We start from the raw sequence: 10494 nt of genomic DNA on the forward strand, positions 1-10494 counted from the left end.
ATGGCTGACTTCATGCTACATCACTGTCTTACCCAGTGACTCACTCGAAGGGTGACTTGAGCAATGACTGCATCCAGAATGCACTGATAGTTCTGGCTATTGTTCTGTTGGACTAGTGTGTGGTATGGAAATTCTAGGGTCCCAGCTGAGACTCTTTCCTTGACTTCAAGCCTTCTCCACTGCCCCCTTTCTCATCTCTCCCTTGCAGAGGTCAACCCTCAAAAATACAGATCTACAACCAGGAGAAGATAAAATAGATGAATGGGACCTTCTAAGAATCAAATCCCTATGGACATCCAAAAACTTCTCCAACAGGGAAAAAAGGAAAGCCACAGACTGGGAAAAAGTGTTTGGTAATGACATGTCAGATAAGGGACTTATATCTAGAATTTATAAAATACTTGAGCACCACAACAAGATAAAGGTAAATAATCCAATAGAAAAATGGGCACAGGATATGAATAGACACTTCACCAAAGAAGACATTCAAATGGCCAAAAAGCACATGAAGAAATGTTCAAAATCCCTAGCTCTAAGAGAGATGCAAATCAAAACAACTATGAGATATCATCTCACCCCAGTCAAAATAGCAAAATTTAACAGAACAGCAAGCAACAAATGCTGGTGAGGTTGTGGAGAAACTGGAACCCTTATTCACTGTTGGTGGGAGTGTAAAATGGTGCAACCACTGTGGAAGGCAGTATGGTGTTTTCTCAAAAAGTTGCAAATAGAGATACCATTTGACCCAGCAATTCCACTACTGGGAATATACCCCAAAGAGACCATAACTGACATCCAAGCAGATGTATGCACACCCATGTTTATTGTGGCTTTGTTCACAATAGCAAGGAGTTGGAAACAATCCAGGTGCCCATCAACAAACGAATGGATAGAGAAGCTGTGGTATATTCACATAATGGAATACTACGCTGCATTGAAAAATAAGGAACTCATTCAATATTATTCAAAATGGGTGAGCCTGGAGGACATTATGCTGAGTGAAATATCTCAGTCACAAAAGGACAAATACAGCATGGTGCCACTGCTGTAAAATGGGACTGATATCAGGGTGGGGGTAAGACTGAGTAAAACTGGATAAATTGTGTATACTGCACTGAAACAGATGAGGGACTGAATAATTTAGAAGCGATGTATGATAGGGTATTATGGTTATCACAATAATCCACAATTAAGGTTGCATAGTGGAAGGTACTTGAGGCGGTGGGAGGGGTGTGGGGGAATTGTGTACCAGGGAGGGAGTCTTTCTTTTACTTTTGAAAGAGAGGAACGAACTGAGGGGCGGGGGGAGAGGGCTGGGCAGGGAGAGAAGTGCAGCAATGAATGAGTGGAAATCCAAATTCTCTGTAAATGTTCACTAAAATTATTTTTAAAAATTAAAAAAAAATACAGAAGACTTAGCCAGTAGACATTCCAACTCTAAGGAGACTGCCCACGGGTCGATTAGGTTGTAGAGAGGGTTCCTTCTCTGAGTCCCATGTTGTCTAAAGGGGGCTATAGCCTCCTCCCTCCTCTCTTTGGGATCTCTTCAGTCCCTCAGCCCTGTCTGCTAGACAATGAGGAGAATTACCGCTATAGAGAGACCAAGAGGCACTTCTTGCTAGGAAGATTTTAATGGTTTTAGCTTTTTGTAAAACTTTTGGGATACTCCTCCCCACACATCCCATCCTACCACTCTGTTCCAGGCCAGAACATCTTAGAGATGGGGATCAGCAGGCCTTCCCTGTGTTCGCCAGGATTTGGCTTATTCTGGAAGGTCAGAACTAAAGAACTGGAACTAGAGCTCAGACTTGGCCCTCTGTGTCCAACACAGTCCTAAGTATGTGGTCCAGCTTGGCTCTTCCACCTCCAACCCCACACTGCCTTTTTTGCTAGATTCTCAGAGATTCTGGGCCTGGGAAAAGGTGAGGAGATAAACCCTACTTTCTATTGTCTTTTTCTTTCCCTCTCCCCTTCATCTTAATAAATACCTGTTCCTAAGTCATTCACTACTGGTGAAGGCCTGTGTCTGTCTCATATCTCTATGTAAGGAAGGCAAGGACCTGGGCAAGTGGAATGCTGAAGTCTTCTTGCAGTTGTGGGAGTTTAGGATTGTAGCTGGTTATTGTCAGGAAAAGGGAAACAGTTCATCTTGAGGTTTCTGAGTGATATAAGGGTTAGTAACAATATGAGGAATCTGAGAATTTATCCCCTTGCCCTCTCTCAGAGAATGAGCACAACTTATTATGGATGGGATTGAAGGAACTGGGAATACTTTAATTCTACCCTCTAAAGGACTTAGCAAAAAATGAAGCCCTAGGAACTGATGGAATACTAATTGACATAATTCAACAAACAGATGCTGCTCTGAATGTGCTCACCAGGTTGTGTCAAGAAATCTAGAGAACAGCTACCTGGCCAACTGACTGGAAGAGATCCATATTTATTCCCACTCCAAAAAAGTGACCTGAGTGTGGAAATTATTGTACAATATTACTCATATCACATGCAAGCAAAATTCTGCTGAAGATTATACAGAAACAAATGGCACAGTGCATTGACAGGAAACTACCAGAAATACATGGTGGGTTCAGAAGAGGCCATAGCACTAGAGATATTATTGCCATTATCAGACAGATCTTGGCATAAAGCAAAGAGTACCAGAGGGATATCTATCATTTCATTGACTATGCAAAGGCATTTGACTGTGTGGATCACAATAAATTGTGGCTAACTTTGAGGAGAATAGGAATCCCAAGGCATTTCATTGTGCTTATGTGAAACCTATACTTGGGCCATGAAGCATACCTCAGAACAAAGCAGGGAACACTGCATGGTTCAAAATCAGGAAGGGAGTGCATAAGGGACGCATTCTGTCTCTATCTCTTTTCAGTCTATATGCAGAACAGGTCATTCAGGAAGCAGGGCTTTATGAGAAGGAATGTGGCATCAGGATTGGAGGAAGACTCATCATCTACCTATGTTATGCAGATGACACGACCTTCCTTGCTGAAACTGAGGAGTATCTGAAGTGCTTGCTCCAGAAGGTCAAGGACTATAGTCTTCAATATGGATTGAAGCTCAACATAAAGAAAATAAAGATTCTCACCAATGAACCAAGTTGCAGCACCATGATGGATGGAGAAAAGACTGAGGTTGTTAATAGTTACAGTTTGCTTGACTCCACAATCAACATTCTTGGCACCAGCAGTCAGGAAATCAAAGGACAAATTGCATTAGGTAAATCTGTCATCAAGGGCCCTTCCAGAGTACTAAGAAGAAACGATGTCAATCTAGAGGCTAAGGTATTCCTAATTCAGTCCACAGTCTTCACAATTACTTACTATGCTTCAGAGAGCTGGATAGTGACTAAGGATCACAGAAGAAAAACTGATGCTTTTGACTTGTGGTGCTGGAGAAGAGTGTTGAACATACCATGGACTGTCAAGAAAACAAATAAGTCTGTCTTGGAAAGAGTAAAACTGAATTTCTCCTTGAAGGCTAGGATTTTGAAGCTCCATCTCACATACTTTGGGCATGTTACCAGGAGGGACTGATCCTTGGAGGACATCATGCTTAGAAGGGTGGAAAGACAGTGCAGGAAAGGAAGACCAAGGACAAGATGGATTGATACAGTGACTAGGGAAATAGGTGTAGATGGTCAGAATTAGTGAGACTGGATCAGGACAGGGCAGGTTTCAGAGCTATTGTACATATGGTCATTACGAGTCATAGGTGAATTGATGGCACATAACAACAGCAACAACAATCCTCTGTTAGTCTAGTTGTATGAAGCTGTGCTGCAATCTCAAAGGCACATGGTTCAAATCCATGAGTTGGTCTATAGGAGAAAGATGAGTAGTCTCCTCCTTCCTGATTTGCTGCCTCTGAAAACCCCTTGGAGGGTCACCCTATGAGTTAGTTCTGACTCCAGGGCACACAACAACAAATCCATTCTTAGCCCCTTCCTCCTAGCTTATCTGCCTCTGCCTTCCCTGGGGGTGGGTGGCTTATTTATCTTGACAGTCTAGGAGTTGGGAGTAAGGGAAGTGAACTTCTTGGTTAAGCCAAATGCATAGGGGGCATATAGACTCCCCTACCCTCTGATTGTATTTGAAAATAAACTCTTCAATCCCCTGGGGGTTGGGGGCAAAACCAAAGGGAAAATGAGCATTGAGACCAAAGAATTCCTAAAGCAATGAGTTACGGAAGAGTTTTTCCACACAATATTTCTATAGCGTTCCTAGAAGTGGGCTATCTTCCATAAAAGGAGACATTTCCTCCCAATATTTAATCATGAATTCTGAAATATAGATGTTCTTTCTGTCTGCTGTGGAACACATAAAAGTGAGTCAGACCTGGTGCTTGTCCTCAAGGATCTCAGTCTCACACCTAAGAACAAAAACATGTACAAGTGATAAAAAATAGGCATGTTCTATGAAGACAGGAAAGGAGGAAATAACAGTTCAAGCTAGAGGTTTGAAAAGCCTGGAGAAAGGTGTCATTTGGATAGAACCTTGAACTATTTTTATTTTGAGGTATCAAGGAGGAGCAAAGGGATAGACTTGAGGCAACAAATGTTTATCTTATTGTTAGGTGCTCTTGAATTGACTCAACTAATGAAAAAAAGATTAGAGCCTTTTCCAATTTATCTAGCCTGTGGCTTATGTTGTTGTTGTTGTTGTTGTTGTTGTTGTTGTTGTTGTTGTTGTTATGCCCTGTGCAGACGACTGAGAGTCTATAGCAACCCTACAAATGACAGATCTGAACTTTGCCCTGTCTTATTCCATCCTCAGTGTCATCTATATTACTCATCATGTTAATCCATCTGGTTGAGGATTTTCCTCTTCTACTTAGATCCTCCATTTTTCCAACCATGATGTTCTTCTCTGAAGACCAGTCCCTCCTAACAAAGTATGTGTGCCCCACTTTTGGCAAGACAGACTTGTTTGTTGTTTTGGCAGTCCATGGGATAGTCCATACTCTTCCCCAACACAGTAACTCAAAGGTATCAATTCTTCATCTATCATATGTCATTGTCCAAATATCAGATGTACAGCAAGTACTTGAAAAGATCCTGGCATGTGCTGGGCACACCTTAGTCTTTAAACTGATATCATTGTTTTCTTATTCATCATCTCTTCAGAGTAGTCTCTGACAGGAAATTTTCCCAATATGAGATATATGTCTTTTGAATTTTTGACTGCTGGTACCAAGCATGTTGACTGTGGATCCCAATGAGATTAAATAAAAAGACAAATTCAGTCTTTTCTTCATCCATCACAATGTTGTCTATTGGCCCAGTGGTGAGGATTTTTATTTTCTTGATGTTGTGATATAATCCGTATTGAAGGCTATAATCTTTGATCTTCTGCATCAATGGTTTCAGGTTCTCCTCACTTTCAGCAAGTGTGTCATCTGAGTAGAACAGGCAGTTGATGAGTCTTCTTCCCAGCTTGATGCCACTCTCTTTTTCGTAAAGACCAGCTTTTTGAATAATTTGTTCAGTATACACATTGAATAGTTATGGAGAAAGGATACAGCCTTGGTGCACACCTTTCTTGATTTTAAACCATCCAGTGTTCCCTGGCTCTGTTCAGATAACTGCCTCTTGGGCTAGGTATAGGTTTCACAAGAGTACAAGTGTTTCGCAATTCCTATTCTTCTCAATGTTAGCTTCAATTTGTTGTGATCTACACAGTCAAATGCCTTTGCATAGTCAATATTTTCTGCTTTCAGCCAAGAGCAACCTCACACCAACAATGATATTCATAGTGCCTTGGTCTTTTCTAAATCTAATTTTAATCTCTGGCAGTTCTCAGTGCACTGTTCCTAGTCATTTGTGCATAATGTTCAGCAAGATTTTGCTTGCATGTTGTGTTAATATTATTTGATAATTTCTACATTCTGTTGGATCTCCTTGTCTGGAAATGAGACAAAATAAAGATCTCTTTCAGTCAGTTGGCCATGTCTTCCAGATGATAGAGAGTGGTAAATATTTTAGACTGATTAGCACAGTATAAAACAGTTCAGGTCTGTTATTCACGATGTGCTTTGAGATGAACTCAATTTGATGGTACCTAACAACTACAGCTCAGTGAATGGAAATAATGAGACAATAAAGAGACTTTAAAAATTATTTCAAGCAACAACAGTTGTCATTATGAGGATACTGTAGATCTGGGGGGAGGGGAGGGGTTTGTGCGGGGAGAAGGGTGCAACAATGAATGAATGGAATCCCAAAATCTCTGTAGATGTTCATTGAAATGAAAAATAAACAACCTAAATTTAAAAAAAAAATAATCAATGACTGCTTTTTCATTGATTTACAGACTTTTTTTCCTGAATTTATCTTGGGTGAGCTCAAATCTCCAACACTTAGGAGCTAAGTGTTTGTTTGTTCTACTCATGGGGCAATTAAATTAGTCAAGGTACAAACCCACCAGCTACTCTGCAGGAGAAGAATCTTTTCCTGTGTGATTTACTGCTGGTGAAAACCCCCCCGGAGGGTGAGCTCTGAGTGGTTCTGACTTGGTGGCAACAAAGTAGTCAAAACTTAGTTGCAAGTGATCAAAATGTAACTCAGCCCAGACAAGCAAGCATGAATGTGGAAGACATCTGTTGCCTATTTAATATCCATTACAACATCTGCCATATTAAACATCTGCCTATTTTGTATAGGATAGAAATATGTTATTTTTATTGTTTTTGTGTAGTACCATCAAATCAGAACTGACCCATAGCTGAACCTCCAGTGGATTTTTAAAAGCAATTTAATTGCACAGGCAGAGATTGTCCATCCTTCTCCCACTGAGCAGCTGGTGGATTCAAACTGTGCCTTTGAGCTTGCAGCACAACTTCTTACCATTAGACCACCAGAGCTATTAGTAATAGTGGCATTATATTGTAATTGCATTATAATTGACCTTTTGTAACTGATTTATGTCACTTGGAATAATTTGTTCTAGAATTTGTAAATTCTTAATAATTTTTAATGATGATTAATACTCCACTGTGTGCATGTACATAATTTCTTCATATATTCATCTGTTGAAGGACACCTGGGTTGTTTCCAACTCTTTGCAATTGTAAACAATGCTGCAATAAATATGGATATGTATATGTCAGTTTGTGTTCCAGCTCTTATTTCTTTGGGATATATGCCTAGTAGTGGGATTGCTGGATCAAATGTTATTTCTCTTCTTAACTTTCTAAGGAAGCACCAAACCACTTACCATAATCTTTGCACCATTTTACATTCCCATCAGCAGTGTGTGAGAGTTCTAATCTCTCCACACTCTTGCCATCAGCGTTTGTTGTTTACAGCCTTGTTGAACGTTGGATGCATCTTTTTTATGGGTTTATATGTTTATCTCCTCTCACCACTATGGTATTAGTTTAGGCTTGTGGTGATCCTCCATATGATTTCTGAGGCTATAAATTTTAATGGGAGGGGATTTTTTCATCTTTCTCGGAAAGAAAGGCTGGTAGGTTCAAAGTGTGAATCTTTCAGTTAGCATCCCAACCCTTAATCTACTATGATCTAAAGGCTCCTTTTCAATATAGTTTAACTAGGCTAATTATTTGTAATTCAATACATATGTAAAGATCTTAATGTAATTGTTACCGTTGTTGTGTGTCATCAAGTCACCTGTGACTTATAATAACCCTATGTACAACAGCCCTAAACCCTGCTCTATCCTGTGTCTATCTTGTTGTCTCTGACACACTTATTGCCCCCATTTCCCCAGTCACTGAATCAATCCATCTCATTGAAGGTCTTCCTCTCTTGCATTGTCCCTCCACCCTCTCAAGCATGACATCCCTCTCCAAGGACTGGTCCCTTCTTGCAACATGTCCAAAGTATGTCAGACAAAGCTTCAGAATCCTTGCCTCCAAGGAACAGCCTGATTTCACCCTCTCTAGGACAAACTTGTTTATTCTCCTAGCAGTCTATGGTATATTCACTACTCTTTTCCAACACCACAGCTCAAAAGCATCAATTCTCCTTCTTTTTTTTCAAAATTTTTTAAAATTTAAATTTATTATTAATTTCAGTAAAAATTTACAGAGACTTTGGATTTCCATTCATTCATTGTTGATATTTCTCCCCTCCCATGCCTCCCCCTCAGAACACTACCCTCTTGGAAAAGTAAAAGAAAAATTCTTTCATTGTTTTACAAACCCTCCCCCACCCCAACTCCACTCCACCATGTAGCCTTCCCTCTAGACTCCTGCACAACAAAAATACCTAATCACATATCCCTTTTAAACAGGTTTCTCCCCTCATCTGTTTCAATGCAGTATACATTATTGAACCCATCTTTCTCAGTCTCTCCCCAACCCCAAGGCCAGTCCTGTTTTACAACAGTGGCACCATGCAGTATTTGTCCTTTTGTGACTGGGATACTTCACTCAGAATAATATCCTCCAGAGTCACCCATTGTGAACAATATTGCATGAGTTCCTTGTTTTTCAATGCAGCATAGTATTCCATCATGTATACCACAGCCTCTCTATCCATTCATTTGTTGATGGGCAATTCTCCTTCTATCACCCCTAATTATTGTCCAGCTTTCTGATACAGAGCAAGTAATTGCAAAGACTATGGCCTGGATCAGGCACACCAGACTGACACCATTGCTCTTCAGTACTTTGGAGAGGTCTCTGACAGCAGACTTTCCCAATGCAATTCATCTTTTAAGTTCCTGGTTGCTTGTACCAAAAATTTAGGATCTAGTGATCGTAGAAGTTTTATGTAAAATATAGAAACTGTGTGGTTTTTTGTTTGTGGGTTAGTTTTTTGGATTTTTAAAAAAATCTATAATAGATTCTACAAATGGAATTAAATTCAACAAACTAATGTTGGAAGAAGCTAGAACACTACAGATATTCCCTCTTTCTCTCATCCTACTGGTGTCTGTATATTGGATTGACTATCTTTTCTTCCTCTAATTTGAGTTTCTCTACTCCTCAGTGCTCACAGAGGGAAAAACACACATATACACACACACACACACACACACACACACACACACACAAAACCAAACAAACCCCAGTTTCTGTTCTTTACATAAAATGTCTACAATCACTAGATCCTAAATTTTAAAATGTGAGAAGAAATGCTTTGGTTTAGCTTGGACCAGATGACAGTGCTTAGATCAATCAACCACAGATAATTTGGCAAGCTTACACAAAAGTATACAATCTCTAGCCAGCAGGACTCATGAAAGTTAATTAGAGGAGAGGCAGTTTCCATAAGAAGGAAGATAGCTTACAGACAAAATAAAAATTGTTCACAGCAAAGGCTGAATTAGTGTTACTATCAGAGAGGAGAATAGCAATTCAAGGCATGATACAAACTAAGAAATTGAGAATGACTTAAAAAATTCTTGTATGGGGAAACAAAGAAGGATTGATGGTTGACATTAATTAAACTATAGTAAACAGGAACCGTGGCCAGAACATGGTCGATACTTCTCTCTATATACTCCACACACACAGTGTTAAACACCAGATTTTGACCTTTGTTCCAAAGATTGCAATAAATGAAGGAGTGGAAGTCAGGAAACTAATAATTTACAAAGGATGAAGTTAAGAGGTAACAAGAATGAAACTAAAAAAAAAAAAAAAAAAAAAAAAAAAAAAAAAAAAAAAAAAAAAAAAAAAAAAAAAAAAAAAAAAAAAAAAAAGAAAAAGACAAAACAAAACAAAAAAAAGAGAATGAAAATGTCCTAACATACCAGTGACCAGAAAAATGAAAATTAAGACAAAAATGTTTACTGTCTTTTAAAAATCCAAACTTATTAGATTAACAAATAGGTTTGCTGTTGAGATAATACACAGATGCTTCAGATGCCAAAGGAAGTGGGCACAGCCCTTAAAATAAGTATTGTGGCCAAAATTATTAATCAACCATAGAAACGTTCCATTCCACCCCAATGTTCCACTTCTGAAATAAAATGTTTTAAGCAAATAATCCAAAATGGGGGGAAGTAGAACATTTTATTCATTAAAGATGTTTTTTCATAGCATCAATTAAAATGGTAAAAATTACTGAAAACTTGATAACAAGTATTAACTTAATGAATTATTATAACTTCTTTTTTTTATTATAACTTCTTAAAGTACAGTATTATGCAGCCATGAAAATGACAACTACTTTAAAATATCAGCAATGTAAGTATGGAAAAATCCTTTGTGTAAATTTAGTTGTATTAGGAACATCCCACATCTAGATTTAAATAAAATAAAACAACAAAATGCAAGTCCATACCAGAGTTACTGTGGCTAAAAATTTCGTGTGGTTGCAAACTTATACACAGAAAATACAAAGGAGACATTCAGATGACCAACAAGTACATGAAAAAATGTTCAAAATCCCTAGCTCTAAGAGCGATGCAAATTAAAACAACTATGAGATATCATCTCACCCCAGTCAGAATAACAAAATTCAACAGAACAGCAAGCAACAAATGCTGGCAAAGTTGTGGAGAA

Source organism: Elephantulus edwardii, unplaced genomic scaffold (assembly GCF_000299155.1).
Source record: "Elephantulus edwardii isolate Elephantulus edwardi_28Jun2011 unplaced genomic scaffold, EleEdw1.0 scaffold00243, whole genome shotgun sequence".
Classification (NCBI taxonomy): Eukaryota; Metazoa; Chordata; class Mammalia; order Macroscelidea; family Macroscelididae; genus Elephantulus; species Elephantulus edwardii.